This window comes from Scyliorhinus canicula, chromosome 10 (genome assembly GCF_902713615.1).
Source record: "Scyliorhinus canicula chromosome 10, sScyCan1.1, whole genome shotgun sequence".
Lineage (NCBI taxonomy): Eukaryota > Metazoa > Chordata > Chondrichthyes > Carcharhiniformes > Scyliorhinidae > Scyliorhinus > Scyliorhinus canicula.
In genome coordinates this window covers 133271372-133284179 of record NC_052155.1, presented here as the reverse complement: position 1 = coordinate 133284179, position 12808 = coordinate 133271372, and the positions used below count along the sequence as shown (strand labels likewise).

General features: G+C 48.0%; 1 protein-coding gene across 1 annotated transcript in view; it reads left to right on the top strand.

Moving 5' to 3' along the window:
* csmd3b (CUB and Sushi multiple domains 3b) overlaps positions 1-12808 on the top strand; it is a 2394280-nt gene that overhangs the window by 989840 nt on the left and 1391632 nt on the right. The window lies entirely within an intron of this gene.

Here is a 12808-nt window from a genome sequence, read left to right as displayed (position 1 = left end):
ACATTTTGTCAGATGTTGGGGACCTGATCAAAATATGAAATTTGAATCTGGAATCTACGCACCAGAATTTATTGCTGAGAATACATTGCTCTTGTTTTGCACGGGCTGTTTCATTTTATGATGTGATGAATTGTACATATGGTATCAGAGACTGTAATTCAGATTTGCCCTTGTCAACAGAACAAAGAAGCACTGAAAATCTAAAAATATTAAAAGCATGTATTCAAGGTCATGAAAGTTTGTTTACTATGATTTGAATATGAGCTCCAATACTTGTCTAACTTTGTAAAATAAACTCTAATTTAGATGAGGTTTAGAATTTTATTGGTAAGGTGTTAATATTGTGATTTCTCATGATTTAAAGGTAAATTACTGTAATTTCTGAAGGATATTAAATCACATTCAACATGGTGTGTTGTCATATGAGAGTACCTTTAAGAAATGGATGTTTATAAATGGGTGTGCATATAAATATCTGTAGTGAGAGTACCTTTAAGAAATGGGTGTTTATTACTGCAGTGATGTCAGAGAGTGGGTGTAGCTGGGCTGTCTGTCAGCTTTTTAGGCTGTTTGCTGCAGGGTGTGTTTTAGTTTCGTTTTCAGAGCTGGATAGCTGCAGTCACAGCCAGAAGGTGTATTAGAGTCTCTCTCTGTAATCTAAAGACTATAAATCGATCCTGGTGATTTAAAACTAATAACAGTAGTGACTTTAACCTGATGTGCTTCTAGTAAAAGGTGTTTTAAGTCTTATGGATGTTAAAAGGAAAACTTAAAAGATTACTTAGTGTTGTATTCTTTGGGGGTTGTATTTGTATTAATGGTTGCTAAGATGTTCACTGTTTGTTTTAAAAAGTTAACTTGAGTTCATAGAATAAACATTGTTTTGCTTTAAAAAATATTTTTCCATTTCTGCTGTACCACACCTGTAGAGTGGGCCGTGTGCTCCCCATACCATAATCTATTAAAAGTTGTGGGTCAGATAAACTCCATGATACACTTTGGGGTTCTCTAAACCCTGGCCCATTACAGTGTTTGAACTTGACAAGAAGAAATAAAAGAATTTTAATTTTAGAATCACTGGAGATTTTTAAGGAATTTATAACTGAGAGGCTCTTGGATATCAAACAGTGGACTCACGGTGAAATGTCAGAATTAAATTCTTTCCTCATAAATAAATGATTTCAGGGTGGGCATCATCAAATTCTTAATTTGCTATTGTATTTTTATTTCAAGGAATTATCTCGATAGTCGGAGAGAATATACTGAAACAGAATAATTTTACCGAAGTGATATAGTTGTCATTAATGTTTTAGTAATATGTTCCTCCTCAAGCAAGAGACACAGGCCTAAATTTTACAGCCCCGCTTGCCACAGGAATCACAGGTGGCACTAAATATGACGGGCAAGCCAAAGGGCCATTGACCTCGGGTGGGAATTTCCGGTCCTGCAGCATGCGGGATTAGAAAATATTAAATATTGTTGGAATGCTCAAATAATTCTCTTGACTTGATCTGCTGAATCTAAACGGAATTTTGGGCTATTACCATACATGCGTCAGTATCCAGGTCTGTCAATAAAAAGTATCTTTCATTATAATCGAGTAGATTTCCATCCTTTCATTAACAGTATCAAAGAGAGGAAATAATTATTTATTATCTCGAGTAGATTCTGAATGTCTGTTGTAATGTAGGTCATTTTTCACAGTGGTCTCAATGTCAGGAGTCGTTCATGATAGAACAAAGCCAAACTGAATTGAAAAAAATGTGTAGCTCTTCCCTTTGGTAATTGCAATGTATTCATTTGTAATATTTGTGTACTCTTTGAAATAGAATGCCAACCAGAGCCAACATTAAATTGTGTGTCAGCAAAGCTGTCATTGAACCAATGACACAGTAATAACCCTTATTGTTTTATAACTAAAAGCTAATCATTTCATGGTTTTTAATTGAAATTGGTAATTATACAGCGAGCTCATTTCACACTGAAACTAATTTGAGCGGTTTGAGTAGCAGCATCGATTGCATGGAGTGTATCGGGCCTTAACACGACTGTGCTTTTTAAGTGGAAATATTGAAAGTGCCGATGTTTCACCTCAGAACCAGTTGAATGAACAAATAAATGAATGAACAAAATGACATTTTTTAAGTGAAAATTAAGAGCTAGATTTTACAGGGGTGGGGGGCCAACTCAGTGGGAGTTCTATCCTCAAGAGCTGACTGAATTTGATTGGCCTGCAGCGCTTGTAGCCCTTTGAACAAGGAGACTAGATCTAGGGAAATCCTTTTAGCGAGTATTGAACACCTTCGGAAGTGGGCTGGAGTGTTTTGGAGGCCAGGATGGGATGCACAAAGTGGGGCTACAATCTTAGGTCGGGTGCCCATGATGTGCACAGTGCAAGCCTCTCATGATATATCCCTTTCCTTCCCATCTTTGCACCAGGTTTAGTGAACAAAAACAGCCTTCTCACTCTCGCCCACCTGCCACTGCACAGCATCTAAAATGAAATGAAAATCGCTTATTGTCACGAGTAGGCTTCAATGAAGTTACTGTGAAAAGCCCCTAGTCGCCACATTCCAGTGCCTGTTCGGGGAGGCTGGTACGGGAATTGAACCGTGCTGCTGGCCTGCCTTGGTCTGCTTTAAAAGCCAGCTATTTAGCCCAGTGTGCTAAACCAGCCCCGTGAGGGCAGCGGAAGCATATTGAGGGCGTTAAATGGTCAGTAATTATATTTTTATTGAGCTAGAAAGCATTTGCAGAATATTTTTAACTTGTTATGGGGAAAGGTACTTTATAGCATGATCAGAACTCGGATTTGGTCGCTTGGCAAAGTTATTTTGGAAGGTACAGGTGAAATTACATAACAACGAATTCCAGTTGCGGCTATGCAGAGCTAAGACGCACGTTCGGCAGCTCTCGCTAAAAACGGACTTTGGGGCTCTTCAGGGCCCCCAACGGAGCTTTTCCGACGATTCCCGACATGGGAAGGGGTCTGCAGTAGATCCCCAGAGTTCTATGGTCCGGACCAGGAGTGGGGTGAGCAGAAAAGCGGTGGCAGCGCCCCGGAAAAGGGGGGGAAGGGAAACAAAATGGCGGCCGGCAGAGCCCTCGAGGAGTTGAGGCAGTGGGCGCAGGAGCAGCAGGCGACTCTTCTGCGCTGCTTCCAGGAGCTTAAGGTGGAGCTGCTGGAGTTGCTGAAGGCTACCACCAGAGAGCTGATGGAGACTCAGACAGCCCAGGGGGCCACAATCCAGGAGCTGCAGCAGCAGGCTTCCGAAAGGGAGGATGAGGCCGCGGCCGTCGCGGGGAAGGTGAAGATGCACGAGGCGCTCCATTAAAAGTGGCAGGAGCGGTTCGAGGAGCTGGAAAACCAGTCGAGGCGGAAGAATTTACGGATCCTGGGCCTCACGGAGGGGCTGGAGGGGTCGGACCTGTCGGCCTATGTGGTTGTTATGCTGAACTTGTTGATGGGAGCTGGGTCCTTCCAGGGGCCCCTGGAGTTGGAGGGGGCCCACAGAATACTAGCTAGGAGGCCCAAGCCAAATGAGTCGCCGCAGGCGGTGTTGGTGCGATTTTACCGGTTCGTTGACCGGGAGTGCGTGCTCCAGACACACCTGAAGGTGGCGGACCTGGTTCGACTGAGGAATGGGTGGGTGGGCCAAGTATTTCATTCAGGGCTGGATGAGAAGAATCGGGGGCTGGCGATCCTGGTGGGAAAGAGGGTCTCGTTTGAGGCGTTAAATGTGGTGGCTGACAGTGGCGGGAGGTATGTGATGGTGAGTGGTAAGCTGCAGGGGGAGCGGGTGGTGTTGGTGAATGTTTACGCCCCAAACTGGGACGAAGCGGAGTTTATGCGGCGCATGTTGGGCCGCATTCTGGACCTGGAGGTGGGGGGCCTGATCATGGGGGGGGACTTCAACACGGTGCTGGATCCCCCATTGGACCGATCCAGGTCCCGGACGGGTAGGAGGCCGGCTGCGGCTAAGGTGTTGAGGGGGTTTATGGATCAGATGGGAGGGGTGGATCCCTGGAGATTTGCGAGGCCAAGGGCTAGGGAGTACTCGTTTTTCTCTCACGTGCATAAGGCCTACTCTAGGATTGATTTTTTTTTCCTGAGCAGGGGGTTGGTTTCTAGGGTGGAGGATGCTGAATACTCTGCCATTTCCATTTTGGATTATGCCCCGCACTGGGTGGACCTCGGGCTGGGGGAGGAGAGGGACCAGCGTCCACTCTGGCGCTTGGAGGTGGGGCTGCTGGCAGACGAGGAGGTGGCCGGGAGGGTTCGGGGCTGTATTAAGAGGTACCTTGAGGCCAACGATAACGGGGAGGTCCGAGTGGGGATGGTCTGGGAGGCATTGAAGGCGGTGACTAGAGGGGAGTTGATTTCCATCCGAACCCATAGGGAGAGGGGGGAGCAGAGGGAGAGGGAGAGATTGGTAGGGGAGATGGTGAGGGTGGATAGGAGATATACGGAGGCTCCGGAGGAGGGATTGCTGGGGGAGCGGCGTAGCCTTCAGGCCAGGTTCGATCTACTGACCACCAGAAAGGCAGAGGTTCAGTGGAGGAAAGCACAGGGGGCGGTGTATGAATATGGGGAGAAGGCGAGCAGGATGCTGGCACACCAGCTCCGAAAGCGAGACGCGGCCAGGGAGATTGGGGGAGTGACGGATAGAGTTGGGAAGGTTGTGCGGAGGGGGGTAGACGTTAATGGGGTCTTTAGGGACTTTTATAGGGAACTGTACCGGTCTGAACCCCCGGTGGAGGGGGGAGGGGAATGGGGCGCTTCTTGGACAAGCTGCAATTTCCGAAGGTGGAGGAGGGGCAGGTGGAGGGACTGGGGGCGCTGATTGAGCTGGAGGAGCTGGTTAAAGGGATAGGGAGCATGCAGTCGGGGAAGGCGCCGGGGCCGGGTAGGTTTCCGGCCGAATTTTATAAAATGTATGCGGACCTGTTGGGCCCCCTGTTGGTCCGGACCTTTAACGAGGCATGGGAGGGGGGGGCTTTGTCACGCGCTGATTTCCTTGATCCTTAAGCGGGACAAGGACCCTTTGCAGTGTGGGTCATATAGGCCGATCTCGCTGCTAAATGCAGACGCCAAGCTGCTGGCAAAGATCTTAGCCACAAGAATAGAGGATTGTGTGCCGGAGGTCATTCACGAGGACCAGACGGGGTTTGTGAAGGGGAGGCAGATGAATACCAACATACAAAGGCTCCTCAATGTCATTGTGATGCCGGCTGTGGAGGGGGGGGGGGGGGGGGGGGGGGGGGGGGGAGATAGTGGTGGCATTAAATGCGGAGAAGGCCTTTGATAGGGTTGAGTGGGGGTATCTGTGGGAGGTGTTGGAAAGGTTTGGGGTTGGGGAGGGGTTTGTCCGTTGGGTGAGGATGCTTTATGAGGCCCCGATGGCGAGTGTAGCCACGAATAGGAGGAGGTAGGAGTACTTTCGGCTGTACCGGGGGACGAGACAGGGGTGTCCCCTGTCCCCCTTGCTCTTTGCGTTGGCAATTGAGCCCCTGGCCATGGCGTTGAGGGAGTCAGGGAACTGGAGGGGCCTGGTGCGGGGTGGGGAGGAGCATCGAGTGTCGCTTTATGCGGACGACCTGTTGCTGTATGTGGCGGACCCAGTGGGGGGAATGCCGGAGGTGATGAGGATTCTCAGCGAATTTGGGGGCTTCTCTGGGTATAAGCTCAACCTGGGCAATAGCGAGTTGTTTGTGGTGCACCCGGGGGATCAGGAGGAGGGGATTGGTAGGCTCCCACTGAAGCAGGCAGGGAGGAGCTTCAGGTACCTAGGAGTCCAGGTGGCTGGGAGCTGGTGGGCCCTGCACAAGCTCAACCTTACAAGGTTGGTGGAGCAAATGGAGGAGGAGTTCAAAAGGTGGGATATGTTACCGCTGTCACTGGCGGGTAGGGTGCAGTCCGTCAAGATGACGGTGCTCCTGAGGTTTTTGTTCCTGTTCCAGTGCCTTCCAATCCTTACCCCGAAGGCCTTTTTTAGGAGAGTTAACAGGAGTATTACGGGATTTGTGTGGGCGCATGGGACTCCGAGGGTGAGAAGGATGTTCTTGGAACGGGGCAGGGATAGGGGGGGGGGGGGGGCTGGCGCTGACCCACCTCTGTGGGTACTATTGGGCTGCCAACACAGCGATGGTGCATACGTGGGTAATGGACGGGGAAGGGGCAGCATGGAAGAGGATGGAGATGGCGTCCTGTGTGGATACGAGCCTGGAGGCGCTGGTAACGGCGCCGTTGCTGCTCCCTTCAACGAGGTATACCACGAGCCCGGTGGTGGTGGCTACCCTCAAAATTTGGGGGCAATGGAGATGGCATAGGGGAGAGGTGGGGGGCTCGATGCAGTCCCTGATACGGGGAAACCACCGGTTTGTTCCAGGGAGCATTGATGGCGGATTTCTGGGCTGGCACAGGGTAGGTATTAGGAGGTTGAGGGACCTGTTTGTGGATGGGAGTTTTGCGAGCCTGGGTGAGTTAGAGGGGAAGTTTGGGCTCCCCCCCGGGAATATGTTTAGGCACATGCAGGTTAGGGTGTTTGCCAGGTGGCAGGTGGAGGGGTTCCCCTTGCTGCCCCACGTGGGGTACGGGACAGGGTGCTTTCGGGGGTGTGGGTTGGAGGAGGGAGGATTTTGGACATATACTGCGTAATACAGGAGGTAGACGAGGCCTCGGTGGAGGAGCTGAAGGGTAAATGGGAAGAGGAGCTGGGTGAGGAGATTGAGGAGGGGACGTTGGTGCATGCCCTGGAAAGGGTGAATTCCTCCACTTCCTGTGCGAGGCTTAGCCTCATACAGTTCAAGGTGCTACATGGGGCCCACATGACTGGGACGAGGATGAGTAGGTTTTTCGGGGGCAAAGACAGGTGTGCTAGGTGCTCGGGGAGCCCAGCGAACCACGCCCATATGTTTTAGGCATGCCCAGCACTGGGGGAATTTTGGAAGGGGGTAGCAAGGACGGTGTCGAGGGTGGTGGACTCCAGGGTCAAGCCAGGCTGGGGACTCGCAATTTTTGGGGTTGCAGTGGAGCCGTGAGTGCAGGAGGCGAAAGAGGCCGGTGTCCTGGCCTTTGCGTCCCTAGTAGCCCGGTGGATGATCTTGCTTCAATGGAAGGATGCGAGGCCCCCAAGCGTGGCGGGGGGGGGGGGGGGGGGGGGGGGGGGATTTGGTTTGGTGGGAGGGAGAAGTGTGTACATGGGTTTTGTGGGGATGTGGCGGGTGTTATCTCTTTCCTTTCTGTTGTTTGCTTTTTTTGTTTTCGATTTAGTAGTTGCTTTTGTAGGGGGGTGGGTGTTGTTCTTGGGGTTTTACAATGGTTATTCTGTTAATATTGTTTTGTTGTTTATATTTTGTGAAAACCTTAATAAAATTATTTTTTTTTAAAAATGAAATTACGTAACAACAGCCATGATCACAACCCTAAACGTGAACAAGATCATTTTATCAACTGTAATATTTACATAATCAGTACTGAAAGATCTGCAACCACCTCACCACCATCACCACCAAGTCCTCAGTGTTGTGGTTCCATTTTAACAACATAATTACTGGGCATAATAATTCTCCCATAATTTTCCACTTACGACACATTTGATGTGTGGACCATGTGTGCAGAGAATATCACTACCCAGTCCAGAGAGACTACTTTCTAAATGACTGGCTATTGACATTGGTGAGGCCACACCTTAAGTATTGTGTGTAGTTTTAGTCTCCTAGTTTGAGGAAGGACATTCTTGCTATTGAGGGTGTCCAACGAAGTTTCACCAGACTAAGTCCCGGGATGGCAGGACTGCCATATAGAGAAAGACTGGATCGTCTGGGCTTGTGCTCACAGGAGCTGAGAAGAACAAGAGGGGATCTCAAAATAACATATAAAATCCTGATGGGACAGGACAGGCTAGATGCGGGAAGAATGTTCCTGATGTCGGGGACAAGCAGAACTAGGGGCCACAGCCTAAGAAGCCAGAGAAGCCTTGTTCTTGGAAGGGGTCCTGAGGAGGTTCACATGAATGATCCCTGGAATTAAGAACTTGTCTGATGAGGAACGGTTGAGGACTCTGGGTCTCTACTCGTTGGAGTTTAGTGGGATGAAGGGGATTTTATTGAAACTGCGAGGCCTGGATAGAATGGACGTGGAGAGGATGTTTCCACTTGTAGGAAAAACTAGAACCAGAGGACACCTCTCAGACTACAGGGACGATCCTTTACAACTGAGATGGGGAGGAATTTCTTCAGCCAGAGGGTGGTGAATCTGTGGAACTCTTTACCGCAGAAGGCTGTGGAGGTCAAATCACTGAGTGTCTTTAAGACAGAGATAGATAGGTTCTTGATTAATACGGGGATCAAGGGTTATGGGGAGAAGGCAGGAGAATGGCGATGATTAAATGGCGGAGCAGACTTGATGGGCCAAGTGGCTTAATTCTGCTCCTATGTCTTATGGTCTTATAATAAAGGGTAAGCAATTCAGGACTGAGATGAGGAAGAACCTCTTCTCTCAGAGAGGAGAGTTGTGAACTTGTGGAATTCTCTACCACAGAAAGCTGCTGGGACCAGTTTGTTGGATATATTCAAGTGGGAGCTGGGCTTGGCCCTTGCGGCTAAAGGGATCACGGTGTATGGAGAGAAAGCAGGAGTGGGATACTGAATTTGCATGATCAGATTGAATGGTGGTGCAGGCTTGAAGGGCCGAATGGCCTACTCCCGCACCTATTTTCTATGTTCCTATGTTTCAATATTCTTTACCACTGTCTTTCCATGCCGTCAACTGGCAGCCATATTTACACCCCTATCATCGCATTCCCGTTTCGGTATTGCACTTCAGATAGATTTCAGGGAGAATGAAAGGTGAAATCCACTTGACAACATAATGTGTGGCAATAGATCACCCTTGGTGTATATTGTGGTGCCCTTTGAGTCTTCCAACATGATAACCAAGTCTGAAAAGGGAAAAAAGTAAAGTAAACCAGGTCAACAAGTTATTAAACAAAATAAATTTTAATAAGAATTAAATTAGTTTTATAAGATATGTATTTTAGGCACGAGTGGGACAACATCAACAATTTTTTGATGCTCACCAAATGTATCATCCTGTACAATAGAATTAACATCATGGCTGAGAGCACAATGTAATGAATATATCATATAACCAAATTTAGATTCATTATGTCTAGGACGGCCAGTTTAAATTTTGCAAGCTGATAGCTAATTTAAATGGAATATTTTCACTGTACTTGTTATTGAGTTGTAAATAAGTTTAATTACACATTAAAGCATCAGTATGCATGAAAATAGAATCAAATTAAAATGATTGTATGAATTAACTGGTGGAGGACGTCTGGGGGGAAAGGGTAATGATGTGTAAGGGGGGAGCGAGCTCACCCTCATGACTCTCTCACCTTCTCTCCTGCAGCACTTAGTGCTGCGCTGCCTGATTGCAAGTCCCCATTCCTTGCCCAGAGCAATTGGACCAAGAGAGAAACAGCAAAGCACTTATTCTTTTTGAATGAAGTCCTCAAAAAATTTCCAGAAATATATTGCTTGAATGCCAGTAAAGTCTCAACAATATGTCCCAGAGAGCTGCCCAATGTGTTTCAGGATTCCTCTTCACAGCTCCAGTCACAGCAGCCATGAAATGGAAATATCCATCTCAGTGGTGAACATTTCCTTTAAGTGATGCTTGAAATTGAGATCAACACCATCTTTACTCCAGAATAACTGATTGCTGTCAAGCAGGTTGTTAGTCGCACTCTTCATCAAAATGTCATGCGGCTTTTGTGAGTGCTGGCAGGAATTTTAATTGGCAAACATCTGTTTAACAATTGCTCTGGTTGACCATTCTGAGCTGCCTTCAAATCTTACCAAAATGGTATCTTGCGCTGAATGTGGGTTCAAGACCCTTATCTTGCTCATTTCTTATCATCGAAAGTACTCAAGGAAAATTGCACTCTCTGGCGACATTGAATAAATAAAGAATACATTGATTCTGAACATATCATTCAGAGCCACTTAGAAATAGTTCCCCCAGGCTCTCGAGACGTCTGGGAAATTTATATTGGCGTGGACTGTTCTCCATAAAATTGAATACATATTTGCGATCCTCTGGGTGCATGAAGCAGAATTTCTCAGCTGCTTCAGAGCTCTGAAGAAGAGACATATGGGCCGGGATTCTCCAACCCCGCGGGATCGCCGCCGCGCTGGTCGGGGGCTGTTGAAAGCGTCCCCCCCGGCGATTCTCCTGGCCTTGTCGGGCTAAGTGGCCGCCGTGTTCGGCTGAGTCCTGCCGGTGTGGGTCACGTATGGTCCCACATGGCGGGACCTGGAAGTTCTGCGTACGGGGGTCGTCCTGGTGGGGAGGCGGGAGGATCCAACCCCGGGGGGGCCTCCACGGTGGCCTGGGGCTGGGGCCTGCTGATTGACGGGCAGGCTGGTTCCTTGGGGGCATATGTTCCTCCGCGCCAGGCCTCTGTAGGCTCTGCCATTTTGCCCGGGAGCCGGGAACATGGCTAGAGCTGCGGAGACCACACCGGTGCCGATCCAGCCCCCTAGGAAGGGGAGCATACCTGATAATCGGGGACCGTTGACACCAGAGTGGTTCACGCCGGCGTCAGAACTTGGCCACGGGATTGGAGAATCCTGGCCATGGACTTGAATCCTGGCCTTGGATTCAGTTCCTTTCTCCACATATGCTGCCAGACCTGCTGAGTTTATCCAGCATTTTCTGTTTTTATTCCATAGAATCATAGAATTTACAGTGCAGAAGGAGGCCATTCGGCCCATCGAGTCTGCACCGGCCCTTGGAAAGAGCACCCCACTCAGGCACACACCTACTCCACCCCATCCCCTTAATCCAGTAACACCAATTAACCTTTTTGGACACTAAGGGCAATTTAGCATGGCCAATCCAACTAACCTGCATGTCTTTGGACTGTGGGAGGAAATCGGAGCACCCGGAGGAAACCCACGCACACACGGGGAGAATGTGCAGACTCCACACAGACAGTGACCCAGCGGGGAATTGAACCTGGGACCCTGGAGCTGTGAAGCAACTGGGCTAATCACTATGCTACCGTGCTGCCCAATGGAATTGGAAGAAACATTGGAAGAACCACGTAGTTTGCTGCAGCCCTTTGTAGTCATTGATATATTGGTGAGGAACAAAGTAGTTCTAGGGGTTACTTGAAGAAGAATTGATTGAGTGTGGTGGTAGATTATTCCGTACAATTATGTATCACGTTGTTTATTTTCTCTGCTGTGCATTATATAACTCGGGGATTATTATGTTGTATGGTCCAGCCTATCTTTGCATATTAGATTTAACTCAGATTTTTCTCACTAGATTTGTTATCAAAACCTAAAACAATTTATGCAGTTGGCAAGACTTGTTTTCATCAGCCTAGGGCCTCACAATTTGGCTTCATAACGCTTGTTGGTTTGGAATTTTGCGTGTGAAATGCCCACACACTTTTCATATGGACCAGATCAGATGCCATTTTTGTGAGGGCATTAGCGTGAGTGTTAAATTTGTGTGCCAAAAGCAATCTGGAGTACAAAGACTGAGAGATAAGTTAGCATTTAACAGGTAGCGTTTGTTTGTGACCTGAACACTCTAGCTTATGCCTCCTCTTCGTCTTGCACAAATGAACATGTATGCAGCAGCAGGAAGGACCCTACTACCGTGATATTTAAAGGGACTGTTAGCTATTTTCAGGCTATTGGCTGATTGATTTCTACTTGCTGTTGCTGAGTTAGTAGAAATGCAGTGACCATTCTACAGCAATTTAATATGATTAGTAGAGGAAGGGATATGGCACATGATGAAGATCCATTTGTCTGCCACTTTAAGGTTTCCACTCAGACCATTTGCTTTCAGCCATGGGTGATGTAGTTACCATCATCCTTGACATGTAGCATTCCAGGGAGATTGAACAGATGCAACACAAAGGAGGACAATGCCTGCAGCTAGAGAAGGAGAAGCAAGAGGAAGATATGTAGAAAGAAGTCATATACACCCTGGATTTTCAGGGAGCAATTCTTTACCTCAGCCTGAGTGAGGGACAGAGTGTGAAACATGCCAGTTTTATGAAGGAGGTGCTCAGCTGTTGTAGATGGGCCTGAAGCCTCCGAACAGGACAAGGCTGTTCTCCTTAGAAAAGAGAAGATTCAGGTGAGATTTGGTAAGGGTTTTCAAAATTATGAGTGTTCACATCAGAATAAATCGAGAACTAGTCCCACTGCTGGCTGGTTTCAAAAATCAGAGGACGGCAAATTAAGGGAATAGAAAAAGAAGCAAAGGCAACACCAGGAAACATTTTTTAAAGCAGTGAATGGTTAGGTTGTTGGAACGTATTGTAGTGGAGGCAGATTAAATTGTGGTAAAAGTCAATTGGTCAATTATCTGAAGAGACTAAATCAGGATGACAGGGAAAGGAGTGGGCCGAGCTCATTTGCTCTTGCAGAGAGCCAGCACAAGCACAGAGGGCTGAATAGCCTCCTTCAATGCTGAGACTATTCTGTGATTCTAAGTAGCTGTAAAGGTGACTGTGGCCATGAACCTTTTCATGTATGCCTTTTTCCGCACTGAAGGTGGCGACATCTCGGACATCTCACCATTTGCCATCCACCACTATATAAGGGAGCTGACTGATGTTCCGTATACCAGAAAATAATGCCCTGCATTCCCTCTTTGCAGCGAGAAGCTGGCAGAGTGGGCACATGTTTTTGCCAGGAGAGCCGCCTTCTATATGTTGCAGAACCTCATTGAGTTCACGCACACTACTTTGTGGGCACCACATAGAAATGCAGA